General features: G+C 47.2%; 1 protein-coding gene across 10 annotated transcripts in view; it reads right to left on the minus strand.

Annotated features, from left to right (window-relative positions):
* ENOX1 (ecto-NOX disulfide-thiol exchanger 1) overlaps positions 1-14,568 on the minus strand; it is a 436,596-nt gene that overhangs the window by 120,539 nt on the left and 301,489 nt on the right. The gene's annotated exons all lie outside the window — the stretch shown is intronic.

The following is a 14,568-nucleotide window of genomic DNA, read 5'->3' on the forward strand; positions in this document are numbered from 1 at the left end:
TTGTCAAAAGAGCCTTCTGCCCCAACTGACCCAGATTTAGGAAAGGTCAGTGTGTAGGCGTGCACTGTATAATGATGCATCGGGTCCAGTCTAAGCTATTTGCCCCAGGAAATTAAAAAAAAAAAAAAGTGACTATAATTAATATGGCTGGGTTAGATACATGGGGGCATTAAAATTAGCTGTGTATATATTTCTGAATTCTGTAGGAGAATCACACTTTCTTTCTATAATTTAGTCGACAAATAATTGACCACCCTTCTAAAATCTTTATTCCATATATATATATATATATATATATATAAAATGACCTTTATAAGAAATGGAAGGAGGCAAAAGGATGTGTTTTCCAATGTGAACACAATTTTTTTGTGTGTGTGATGATGAAGCAAATAATATCAATACAGGAACTTTTTTTGTTTGTTTTCAAATGAGTAAGACTTCTCTGAGAGCAGGGATTGTTAAAACGCACTGAGCTTTTGGAGTAGCTGCTAGGGGAATCCTCTCCTGAGGGCTTTTCTGATTGCAGGAAGTAGATACTCTCGCTGGCGGTGTGATAATGTCCCCAGGTGGAAGGACAGCAAGCAGCCACAGGTGCCACCAGGCGTAGCCGCGGCAACCCTCCTCCCGCAGTCCTCACAGAGCAAATCCCCTTCTCTTGCTTTCCTGTCTTTCTCTCCCTCTTCCTCCGAGGTCGTTCCTGTCCTTCCTTCCTGGCCCCGCTCCTCTGTGGTCTTCGCATACGGCCCTCAGCCTCTGAGGCCTCGCTCTTCTTGGCTTACCTGTGCTGAACTGTCACGTAAGCCCGAGGCTGATGAGATGACCCCTTCATCTGAGTTTGCTCAGCCACAGCAGCAGAGGGACCAGCACCCTCGCCCTTTCTGGGAGAAGCTTCACCGGAGCTTCCCGCCAGCCACCCTGGGCGATTCCACTCCCCCGCTGGGCTGAACAGAGTAAGCAGAGTGACCCTGATCTAGAAGCCCGGCAGGCCTGTTGTCCCATTTATTAAGAAACCCATTGAATTCGATAGCATACCAGGGGGCTTTGGTAAAATGAGTTTTTTTGTTTGTTTGTTTGTTTTTTGTTTGGTTTTTGCTGCTTTTATAGCCCTAAATTTACAGGCTAAATAACCACTCTTTTTGAAAGTAGCCACTCTGACATTCCTCTCTAGTTGGGGTCCTCGGTTTCTTCATCTGTACTGTGGGGTTGTTGACTGGAAAATCTCCTGGAGCGCTAGCATTCCAGGCCCCCCGGGACTCTGTGCTGATATTGGTCAAAACCAAGGGACAGACAGACAAAAGACATAAACGTTTGGAAGCGACAGAGACAAGACTCGAGCTTGGGTTATCCCCTTGAAATCCCCGTGAAGTTTCACAGGTCTTACTCCCGCTCTACAGGTAGAGAAATTGAAGCATAAAGCAGTTAAGTGACCTTTCCGGCATCACAACGGAAACGGACGGCCAAGTCAGAACCAGAGCTCAGGTCTCGCTCCGTATTTAAACACGGCTCGGAACCGCTTCGGCGTTCCCACCGGGAATGACCGACTTGATCATTCCCCTAACACACGCCGCTGCTACAGACAGATGGATTCCACTCTCAAACAAAATCAAGATGTATCCTTCTGAACCGGATGCCAGTTCTAAAGGAGAAGTCAGAGTACAATGGTTTTCAACGGCTTCATCACTGAAATAACATACTGGCTTCCAAGGTGAACGTATCAGAACAGAAAGGGGAGTATGGGCATGCTGATGCCTTGACTTCATCTCGCTGCGTGCAGAAGCCCCGCCTGCATCTTTCCTGGCCTGGCCCTCACTATTGTTTGCCAACGCAAGGAGATTTAAGGCTGGAATCACTCAGGGCTGCAAACCCAGAAAGGAGAACCGGACATTACCCACACGTGAGATGAGGAGCCCGGGGCTCTCACTCCTTTTCAGTTGTTAGGAGACTGTTGTTTTCTCTTTTTTTGAAAGCCAAAGACAGACATACGTCTTCAGATATGAGGATGAAGGATACTACTCTTGAGAAAAAAACCTTCCTCCACAGCGAGAGTTACTTCGCTTTCCTCTGAGACATCCATAGGAAGAGACTCTGAAGTTAATGAAAGCTGCATGGTGAGCGCCGTCGTTTGAAAACAGCTTAGGAAGGAATTAATACTTAAATTATGTGGGCCCTCAAAGGGTCTGAAATTCAGTATTTGAGGAAGGAAGTAGGGAAAGATTAAACTTTTCTTTTTTTTCTTTTTAAAGAACCCATTAATTTTTAACAATATATGAACAGATGGAGATTGTTTTCTCAAACGGCACAGGAGCCTATTATGTACTGACTCATTAAAGCCAATGCACAATTTTTGCAAGCCCGAGGAAGTCACGTGCACGGGCAGACGAAGGCGCAGGGGGAGCACGTGCTCTGGGAGCCCGTCCCGCATCCTGCTTAGAAAAAGGGCCCCTGTGAGCTTCACGGATAATGAGTTATCATTCCACTCAGCAACGAGAGGAGGAAGCCTTGACTTGCAGCCAGAAAGAATCCACTGGCGTACAGAGGAGAACTTTCTTTGAGAAACTGTACTCACACAGAGGAAGGGTTATTTGTTTCGACACCCGCGGCCCGGCCAGCTCCCCTGACTGCCGACAGGCACAGAGGTGGCCAGGCCAAAGCTCAGAGAATGTTTCTTAGTCGTTGTCTTTTCTCAACTGGACAAGATAGAACAGAAACGAATATCTGATTCATATATAGTCTACTGTTTCATCAATTTGATGGACATTTTTCAGAGTTGGGTGGGTTGGGGTTCCGTATTCAGGACTTCAGAGACCTGGTGGTTTCATTCATTCATTCATTCATTCTTCATTATCCGTTCATTACCCATTCATTTATTCACTCATTCATTCACTATTTCCTGGGCACGTGCTAAGGCTTGGATCTGGAGTTACCACGGTAACTGTAGTACGTTCCCCGTGGGAAATCACAGGGGGTTGGGATGGGCAGCAAACTCAGAAGAACTGTTGAGAAACGTGACCTGAGGCTCAAAGGACTAAAAGAGCCATCCAGACAGGGGCCTGCTGGACAGACCTGCCGGGCCGAGGGGACCCCTAGCACTGCGGCCACGGTGGACCGCGGGGTCGCAGGAGTCAGGTCAAACTCGTCCGCTTCGGGTTCATGGTCACTGGGACGGCACCGCTGAGGGGCAGACGTGCCCCCCGCCAGGCCCCGCGCTGGCCGTGCTGGCCTCTGCCCCTCCTTCTCTGTGCCAGCTGACCCTAGCAGTGGCTTGTCCCTTTTCTGCCCCGTCTACTCGATGCCTCAGTCGACAGTCTCATATCTGAGGTGAGAGCTGGATTTTATCTGAAGGGAAGGGAGTACAGGCCTATCCCCAGTCGGGGCAGTCGGGGCTGGGCCTAACTAGGCTGGGTGTAGGTGTGGAAGCCGGGCTGGGCTGGGCTGGGGCTGAGGGGACAGAGGGAAGCTTGTCAGTGCCAGGAACAAGCCTGGACCAGAAGGCAGGACTCTGTCCACAGGTCACAGGGCCCAAACTACCCTGCTCCAGGGTTCCGACTCAGTCTGGGGGAACCTGAGGTTTGGCAATAACTCTGAACAGTGATAGAGGCCAAGAAATAGCAGGTGATCATGCAGTTACCTGAGCTGTGACTCAGGCTGCAGAAGCAAGACAGGATCCAGACACCAAGACTGTGAAGCCTGGGGCTTGGGGACGGAGACAGACGCCCCAGTTATCAAGTCCTGGGGCACAGGGCAGAGCCTGACCACTGTCAAGCCCAGCTGGACGCTGTGTTCCAGAAGGTAGGGCTCTGGAACCCTCTCTCCCTGAGGCCCAGCCGAGACGGCACGTGCCGGCAGACCCTGACCACGCGGGGGCCAGGCCAGGGCTGGGGCTGGGCAGAGAGCCGGGCCGGAGGGCGGAGGACGCACTGCAGCAGAGCCTCTCTGCTTCCAGAAGAACCCCTGACTCAAAATACGACCTCTCGTCACTCAAAAGAGAAACCACGTGGCACGGGAGGACACCATCCACTGGAACTGGAGGATGGACACACCGTTTCTCACGACGGCTCCCACGGCAGTTAGCAAGCCCTGCTCTTCTCCGTCAGTTACGGTCATGAACTAGCCGAGTAATACTTTTTTTTTTTTTTCCATTCCATGTCCACCTTTTCTCAAAAACTCATAAAATTAATTTTATGATCAGCAAAGAACAGTCGTTTCTAAAAAGCGACGTAGAAGGGGAAGTTTCTGGGCACAGCTGGGTGACGGCGAGGCTGGCCGGTTCCTGAGCCCCTCTGAGCCCCAGGGTCCTCATCGGGTGGGAGTGAATGGGGGTGCCAGACAGACCGCCTCCACAAAGCAGGAGCAGCGGCGTGAAAGCCGTGTGTCGCGGTGTGAAGCGCCCAAGTCTGCAGTCGAATGCGCCCGTGACCGGGTCCCGGGTCGCCCACGCCCTGGCTGAGGGGCCTCGGGAGATGCAGCTAATCTTTCCAAGCCTGATTTATAATATCTGTAAAAGGGGGATGATCATATTTAAATTTTTAATATTCTTGTGAGGATTAAATGGGATTAAATAAAACCTAAAGTATTTAATATAATGTCCGGCACGTGGTAAATATTCAAATGTCAGCAATTTGCACGCAACATTAATATATATATATTTTAATGTGAAATAAATATTTATGTAACCTTACACAAATGTTATTAACACTTTGTGCACACAGAGGATCACGACGATGATGATGAAGGGCTTTATTTGACAAACGTTTTGAGTGACTACTAGGCGTTGGATGTTTTGCTGGGTACTTTGCCTGCAAAGGCTTTAGGAGTCCTTCTTTAATGGAAGCGAGAGTCTCGTGGCAGAAACGACTAACCCGAAAACGACAGCACAGTGTGACGACTGTTACGGACGTTTGGATAAGGGGCCCTGCGGAAACAAGGAGAAGGGGGCATCGAAACCTGTCTGGCTCACGGGCTGTTACGGGTTGAATTTTGTACCACTGGAAAGACAGACTGAAGTCCTAACGCCCCTCGTACCTGTGATGTGACTATTGGGAAATATGGCCTTTGTAGATATAATCAAGATAAGGTCACATGTGTAAATAGGGTGAGCCCTATTTGTATGGCTGGCGTCCTTATAAAAAGAGGAGAGAAGACACAGACAGACAGACAGACAGACAGACTCCTAGTGAGGACAGAGGCGATGATTGAAGACATGAAGCTACAAAGCCGAGGAACACCGAGGACAGCAAACGAAAATCAGAAACTGAGAAGGAGGCACAAAACGGGTTTTCCTGCAAAGCTTCTGAGAGAGGACGGCCCTGCCAACGCCGTGACTTTGGACTTTCGGCCTCTGAACAAGTGTCACGCCACCCCAGGTGTGGGCCTTTGTTACGACAGCCCTCGGAAGCTGGACGCAGGACGGCGTCGCGGAGGGGACGCTGGGGGGGGGTGGGGGACGGCTGGGCTGAGGCTTAACGGGCTGACCTCTGCCTATGCGAGGGGCCTGTGGCGAGGAGAGGCCCACGATCCGCCCGTCAGAAGCACCGCGAACGCGAAGATCTTTCTAGAGGTTCTCTTTGAAGAAATGCTGGAAACCAATGCACGGACGGCAGAATTTGTGGGGGAAAAAAAAAATAAACGAATAAAATAAAAAAATAAAAAACAAACAAAGAAAAACAACCCCTTGACGATTGCTGCACATTTGCCGAGGACGAATCACTCGCCCGGATCGTAGGTTACCGTGGCGGGGTGCTACGGCATGCGACGAGCGACCCGCAGAGCCTGTCAGGAAGCCAGACCGAAAACGCTCCGGGGACCTGTCCGAGGCGATGCGAGGGGGAGAGGCGTGTCCTCCGTGACGCCCGAGGCGCGTGCCCCGGGGGAGGGCCCGCAGCCCCGCCGCGCCGCCTTCGAGACGAAGACCCCGGCCTGTCCGGTCGCCTCGCGCCCCCGCCCCACGCCTCCCTCCCCCTGCCCGGGGACGCGACGGGGCCCCGCGGCCGCCAGCAGACGCTCTCCGAGCTGCTGGCCGGAGCGAGGGGACACGTGACCGTATCTGAAACGATGGCCTGATGCCGAGGGACGAGAATGTCGAAACTTTTGACCCGAGCTGGCGCCGAGAGGCGCTGACCGCTCGGAGATGTCCGGCAGCCTGCGCGCGCAGCATGCGCTCGGAAACCGAAGGTGTTCGGGGTGAGCAGGGGGCGAGGGCCCATCAGAGGTTCTGTGAGAATCAAATTCTGTGTTAATTTGAGGCCAGAGCCGCTTCCGTGCAGGGCCTGAGCTGTCCCGCTCACAGTCAGCCGCTCTGACCCCGGCCCTGCGGAACATGGGCTTCAGATGCAACAGGCCCCGCGGCCGAGGCTTAAAAACCATGCCAGTCGGGCGAGGCGGAGCTCACGATGTATGACAAGGAAGCAAAGGACCCTGGGCGTCACCCAAGGTCATGAGATTTCAAAGCTAAAAGAGACTTGGACGTTTCCTAATCCTACCCCCTTTGGTTTCGAGAGGAGAACACTGAGGCCCAGAGAGGCCGGCGACTTGCCCACAGTCGCCCAGCTAGTTCGTGGGGCTGGGGTCAGGACAGAGGGCTGCTTCAGCGCCATGCATTCGGGGTCCCCAGCGTCTCTCCATCCTGTCCTCCCCAGGACATGTCTGGGGACGGTAATCATTTCACAGTGACCGATGTATCCCTCCTAGGTCGGCCTAGGACCAGATATTCTGCCATGAAATCTGTGTCCTTGGTAAACATTTAAGTAACCTTGGCCTTGTCCACGTCTTGGTTCCGCACCCCTGGGCTGCTCTCACAGGTCCAAGTCTCTTTCCTGTCATTTCTGGTCAAACCCACGGAGAAAGATCACCGGACACCGAGGCTTCCCTGCCTCCCTAGTCTCTCCACACACAGTGACTGCGCCCTAAAGCCCGCCCGCGACGGCATCTGAGGCTACCTACCCTGGGAAACGGCCCGGGTGCGAGCCGGCCCTATTTGGTTAGCCGTGCTCTCTACCGTTCTGAATGCCAAACTCCGTATTTTTTACGGACTGGGTACGTTACGATTACAAAACAACGGTCGCGTTTGAACCCTTGAGTTGTGCCCGGCCCGTGGGGGACGCCTCACGGCGTCTCGTTGCGTGGGCCTTTTGGGCAGTCCCGTCACAGCTGACACCCGTCGAATGACCTCATTCCGCGGGATCGCACACGTCCTGTCTCTGCCGGGTGCTTTTGACACGAAATGAGACTTCGCATTGTCCACTGAATTTTCCAAAACCTGGCTTCTTAGGTTCTCCTCTTGTCTTTAACTGTCCCTCCCGGGCCCTCGATATCGACAGGATGGCAGGACCATGCCCCGTCTAAGTCACCAGCAAGTTTCTCGGCCAGGGAAGCAGAGACGATCCCCTCAGATAAACCCCCTCAGACTGCTCCCCCAACACTGACCCCCCCCCCGGTCCGTTGCCGATTTCCAGCTCTGACGACCACTGCCACGTCTCACTGCGCGTGATGACCCTTAACGCCTTGCTTCGGGGGCTCGTGCTAACCTGCTGCCCCTGCCCCGCGGCCTGCTGGCCGCCGCTCCCTCGTTCCCAAATCTTGTCTAAATGTAGGACGTCCAGGGCATCGGTCCTGCCGCACTCTGGGGTAGATTAAGTTACTTCAGGGGTCACCTATTTCTTTTAATGGCACGGAGGACACGCCTCTCCCCCTCGGCATCGCCTCGGACACACACACACACACACACACACACACACACACACACACACTTCCTCTCACTGTCTAGTTTCAAACCCCCACCAGTGACCACGTCCTATCACACGCCCAAGACCTCCTGAGCAGGCCGGCCTTTGAAAGGTTTCGTACATCATCGTCTTTGTTGTCCTCGTTGCTGTTTAGGATCTCATCGGCGCTCATCTGGAGTATTGCCAAAGCTCCTTTGTGTGCTCAGAAGCGCCTCGACCTTCCTCTCCCTCCCCTCTTCTGCACCCCCTTCCTCCACTTCCCCCCGCCCCCGCAGGCCTTCTCGCACCCCTGGACCTGGGATCAGGAGGCGATGCTCACAAGAGACCTATAAGAACGGGCCCTAATTGGGGTCTGGAAATCACTTTCTTCAGACTTCTTTTCACATCCTTCTCTCATAACTGATGATTAATTTTCTCTCTGTGTGATGTTATGCGGCTTGGTACAGCAGGAGTGTTATATAATGATAAGAAAAAAAAAAAAAAAAGAACCAAACAGGCCCCCGGGGCTCTCTGCTTTGTTCCAACGGGCTCGTGGCACAGGAGCGGAAGGCAGAGGCGAAACGCCACTGAGTCCTGAGAAATATTTTTGACTCTTCGGTCAGCCACGCACATGAGGAGCACTCTCTCATTTGATCGTTCTAATTATCTGTGTATCCATTTATCTGTCTGTCTTTCTACGGTGTGGGGACATCCCAGGTCTCTGTTGAAAGACTAAATAATTGTTGTCAACACATTTCTTTCTGGCATTCAATACCTCCTTGCTCTGCGAAACCGACCCTCTCTTTGAAGTCGGGAGGTAATAGCCTGGAGTCGTATTGATACAAAGCGAAAGCCACTGCAGCTGGTGGCCGCAGAGGTGGCCTTCCACAGCATGGAAACGTCTTTATCAGACTCTCCCCATTGACACCTGTACCTTTCCGGGGCAATAGGTAAGGGATCACCTTTTGATTCCATGTATCAACCTTGTAAAGGCGCCTGAGAGACGGGTAACATCTCATAAATTTAAACGAGAACAAAGGAAAGCTTATTCAATATTTAGCTTCAAAAAAAAAAAAAACATTCGCATCGCATTATTTTAAACAATTTATGTGGGTTTCAATTTAGTGTCACTGTCTGAAGGCGTCGAAGCAACACGGGATCGGTCTCTTTCAATAAGATCAACACAGAACTGCGGACTTGGAGGGAGGTTTGAGCCCATTTTAAAAATAAACACATCGCAAGTACTCCTGAAGGGAACTTTGAACTGTGTGTTGTTTTTAAGTCGGAGACAATGATTACTTTGATTGTCCCGCAGGGCCGTGTGGGCGAGGACGAGCGGCCAGCCCAAAGCAGCCCGTGGCACGCAGTCGCCTCAAAGAAATATTTGTCAGATGAATAAAAGAAAGGACGAAATCCGCAGAATCTAAAGCGTTTGCACTAAAGGAGCGAGACAATGAAATATCTTGCTTTTTCAATCCACGATGTCACCGCATACATCCCTCTAAGCTTCTGTGGCCAGTGGGGCCTGGCGGTCTCGACATTGACCTCGCTCGCTGAACAGTGAGAACCGTGAGGGCTTCTGCCGGCCACGCTTCTTGCTGTCACCGGGAAACGGCGGTGACTGTTACTCCCACGCCACAGAGGACGGGGCTGAGGGGCGCGAGGAGGGAGGGTGTGTCAGGATCCCAGAGCGCGCGCGGACGGGCCTGGCCTCGGAGGGCCGGCCAACGGCACGTGCGAGACGCGGACCCCCCTGCCGGCTCGGGCTGCAGAAACACGCGCCGGCTCGCAACGAAACGGGAGGGGGAGGCGGGAGGGCGAGCACAGCGTCATTTACAGCTGCACTAGGTCGACCGGCGTGGGGACGCTTGGGAAATTCAGGCCAGCGATGAGTGTCTTTTTTTTTTTTTTTCTCCCCACAGTTTCCTTTCGTGATAGATGACTAGATATATATACAACGGAATATTACTCAGCCATAAGGAACAAGATCTTACCATTTGCAACAATGTGGGCAGTCCTACAGGGTGTTATACTAAGTAAAATAAGTCAGAGAGATAAACAAATGCCATATGATCTCACTTATCTGTGGAATCTAAAAAACAAAATAAATGAATAAACAAAATGAAAACACTCATAGACAGAGAGAACAAACTGGTGATTGCCAGATGGGGAAGGGGTGAGTTGGGGGGCTGGGCGAAAAAGGTGAAGGGATTAAGAAGTTACAAATCGGTAGTTACAGAATAGTCGTGGGGAAGTAAAGTACAGCACAGGGAAGAGAGTCAACTACGTATGGTGCCAGGTGAGAACTAGACGTACAAGGGGAATCGCTTCATAAGTTACATAAATGTTTAACTACTGTGCCGTACACCTGAAAGTAATATAATACTGAATGTCCACTGTACTAAAATTTTTTTTAAAAAAATAGAAAAAGACAACATAAAAAACGAACATAAGATAAAAGAGCTGTGGGACAACTATTCTCCAGGGGAAGAAGCTGGAGACGAAAAATATTTAAAGAAATAATGGCTGAAGATTATGTAAATTTGAGAAAAAGTATAAACGGACAGATCCAAGAAGTTAAAGAATATAAGATACAAGAGATAGGAAGACAAGTATTCTAAGACCTATCATAATCGAGTTACTTAAAATCAGAGATAACGACAAATTCTTAAAAGCATCCAGAGATAAATTTGTCATGTACAAATAAGCAAACAAACAAAAAAAAAATGAGCAAATTTCTTGTAGAAAACAGTGCAAAAGACATTGAAGTGACACCTTTAAACAATCAAAAGAAAAAATGTCAGCCTAGAATTCTATACCCAGTAAAAGTATGATTCAGAAATGAAAAGTAAAAACTTTTTCCAGACATATTAAACTAAAAGAATCCAATACCAGAAGATCTAAAGTATAAGGAATGATGAGGACAGTCCTTTATGCAGAGAAATATGATATGAAATGTATACCTTAAACTTCGTCTACACAAAGGAATGAAGAACATTGGAAATGATAACTATATGGTGCAGTGTAAAAGAAATTTTTAAAACATCTTTAAAAGGTAATTGACTGAAAAAGCAAATATACTAAGAATGTATTTCAGGTTTATAACAAATGTAGAAGTAAACTGTATGACAGCAAAGAGCTAATAGGAAAAGGGGAAATAAAAGTTACTGTTGTATGATTCTTATGCTTTGTTAAACGATAACCCAACTAAAGAGATGAAAGCAGAATCAACATAAGGCAGAAAAACAGAAAAGACAACATAAAGAACAGAACAGACGAATAAAATCAATTAGTGAGATTTATTTTAACGCAATCATACTAACAATTATATTAAATGTAGTGGTTTAAATATCCCAATTAAGAAACAGAGATTGTTAAGTTGAACTAAAAAACTAAGGCTCAGCTACAATATATGCTACCTATAAGGAACCCACTTTAAAAATAAAGTTATAAATAAGTTAAAAGTAAAAGTGCTGGAAAAATATACACCATGCTAACACTAGTCAAGAGGCAGCTAGGGAGGGGGCTATATTAATACCAGTCAAAGGAGATTTTGGAGCAAAGAAAATATTATCGAGGATAAAAAGATTCATTTCATAATGATAAAGGGGTCAAATCATCAAGAGAACATAACAATCCCAAACATTCAGACACTAATAGGACTTCAAAATACATGAAGTAAAAACTGATAAAATGAAAAGGTAAAGCAGAGAAATAAATCCACAGTAACAATCAGAGATTTCGATAAACTTCTCACAATAATTTCTAGAACAAATGGACAGAAAATCAGTAAGGATACACAAGACTTAAATTATACTATCAACCAATTGGACCTAATTGACATTTTAGAATACTTCGCCCAACAGTAGAGGAAAACACATTCTTTTCAAGTGTACATGGTACATTAGACCATATTTTGGGCACAAAGCAAACTTCAATAAAACTACAAAGATACAAATTATACAAAGTATATTCTCAGACCACAATGCAATTAAATTAGAAATTAATAACAAAGATATCTGGAAATCATCAAATATTTAGAGACTAAACAACATATTTTTGAATAACATGTAGCTCAAAGAAGAAATCACAAGTAAAATTAAAATTTATTTTGAACTAAATGAAATAAAACAACACACCAAAATTCACAGGATGTGGCTACAGCAGTACTTAGAGAAGAATTCACGGCACTCAAGGCTTGTATTAGAAAAGAGTCTCAAGTGAATGGCCTTGGCTTCCACCTTAAAAACTAGAAAAGAAAGAGCAGAGTAAGCTAACATAAGCGGAAAGAGAAAATAATAAAGAGAAGAACAGGAATCAATGAAACACAAAACAAAAACTATGGAAAAGAGAGAAGATACAAACTACTAATATTAGGCATGGGAAAGGTAAAATAACTACAGATCCTATATAAATTATGAGTATAAAAGAATATTATGAACAAATATATCAATACATTAGACAACTTAGATGGAATACAGTCTTTGAGAGACGCAAATTACCAAATATTACTTTAAAAACTGAAATAGGTCTGTATCTATTAAATAAATTGAGTTTGTAGTTAAAATCATTCTCACAAAGAAACTTCAATTCTAGATGGCGTCAATAGGGAATTCTGAGTAGAAATTAAATATTAAAGAAAAAATAATAGCAATTCTAAACAATCTCTTCCAGAAAACTAAAGAGGACAGAAGACTTCTGAATTAATTGTACGATGCCAGCATTACCCTGACGACAAGACCAAAGACATCAGGAAAAAAGAAACTCACAGCCAGTATCTGTTATGAACTTTGATGCACAATTTTAACAAGTTGAACGTAGTGATCCACAAAAAAAAAGATATTGTATCGAGACCAAATAAATTCTATCCCAGGAATGCAAGGTTGGCTTAATACACACACACAAAAATCAATCAACGTAATTTACCAAAGTAGCAGACTCAGAAAGAAAAATACCCATGATCATCTCATAGATGCAGAAAAAGCATCTGAAAAAATCCAATATCTGTTCTCTTAGCAAACGAAAATTTGAAGGACACTTCCTCAATCTAATAAAGATGATGTAATTAAAACCCACGGGCATCCTCATATTTAATTGTATTTCCCCCATAAGGTCAGGAACAAGGTCAGGATATCTATTCTGACCCTTTCTTTTCAGCCATTGATACATGTGACAGCAAGGATGACTTTCGGAACAATTATACTGAGTGAAAGGAGCCAGAAATCGAGTATATTCTGTCTGATTTCATTTACAGGAAATTCTCAAAATGCCAAATAATTTACAGAGACAGAAAAATCTCTGTTGCCCGGGGATGGGGGGAGGGGTTTGAGTATGTGGGAGGGAGAGATGATAGGGCAACAAGGACATTTTGGGTGTGACAGTTACGGTCATTGTCTTGATTATGATGATTTCCTAAGTGATGATTTCCTAAGTGTGCATGGGCATGTGTGTATCTATATCTATCTATATATCTATCTTATCTATTTATCTATCTATCTATCTATCTATCCATCTATCTATCTATCTCAAACCTTATCAAATTGTGCAATTTAAGTACACACAGTTTATTTCGTGTCATTTATACCTCATTAAAGCTATACCATAAGACAGATTCTTTAGGTCATCTGGGAAGACGTCGGCACTGTGAACCCGGCCGAATCTGGCCAGGCCTTGTGATGCATCACGCGCTGCCCTTCCTGAGACCAACTTAAAAACGCTAGGTGTGCACGAGTAAAGCTTGCACGTCTCCTAACGAGAGATACCTACCTCATAGATCTCATTTTACACATAGAGTCCGCCACTGTGCTAACGCTACCATCTCAGAGGTCAACAGGAAGCGTCCTGGGGATCGCAGATGAACGGAGCCAAATTTGGCGTGAAAGATGGTTCCAGACCCCAAAGGTTCTGGAAATTGTACATGATGTGGTAGGGTGAGATTAATCCTCACTCAACTTAACCCAAGAGAGAAAAAGTCTCCCGAGTGATGTAAAAGCTTTCAGGCCTTTGGATATCACTGAATATCCTAATCTGCTCCACAGAAATTCTTCTCACGAATTGTTAAATTTCGAGACTTCTCCTTGGAGCCAGGAGCAGAATAAGAAACACACAGATGGCTCGACCTCACTGTAATAATGATTTGAGGCGAGCCAAGCTTGAGCTATTTGTATTTCAGATTAAAATAGAACCGAGGAGAGAGACATCATTATCCCGGGTGCTAAAATGAATATGGAGACAAAGCTAGTGTTAGATATTACTAATATGGCAATATTACTATTTTAGGTATGTAATCCATGGGAAGTCCACACATCCTTCTATTGCTTCCCTTAGAATTAGTAATTTAAAGAAATTCTACATGCTTAATAAATAAGGCCTACTCATTTACTCAAAGGCAGCAGACCCTATGGCGCTATCGACGTGAGCCTCCCTCGTGGGCTCCCGCTGATGATATTTACAGGGCCGCAATTACAGAAAAGGGTTCCCGGCAAAACAAGAAATGACACCATTACCATCGCCAGGAATCCCCCCGGCCCTGTGGAGAGCCTTTATGGAAAGAAATACGAAGCCGATGTGTGGTTAGCAGAAGGCACAGATTCTGTTCGGCAGTGGCTTTGCCCGCTTCTGGACGCCAGCCCGCAAGTAAAGGGCACTCGACTCCGAGCATCCTCCTCCTCCCCTTCGGGCAGCTGTCCGGAGACCTTTCTGAGTTTAAACGTCCCAGAGGGTGAAGGCCACCTCTCCACGGAGGCACCACAGCAAAACTCGTGACAGCAGCACAGGCGAGGGGGGCCCCCCTGCTGCTGGCGACCCCGGCCAGGCCGCTCACTGGCACGTGTGGCTCGGGACAGGCTCCCAGGCCCCTCCGCGCCTT

The sequence above is a fragment of the Rousettus aegyptiacus genome, unplaced genomic scaffold (genome assembly GCF_014176215.1).
Source record: "Rousettus aegyptiacus isolate mRouAeg1 unplaced genomic scaffold, mRouAeg1.p scaffold_m13_p_11, whole genome shotgun sequence".
Lineage (NCBI taxonomy): Eukaryota > Metazoa > Chordata > Mammalia > Chiroptera > Pteropodidae > Rousettus > Rousettus aegyptiacus.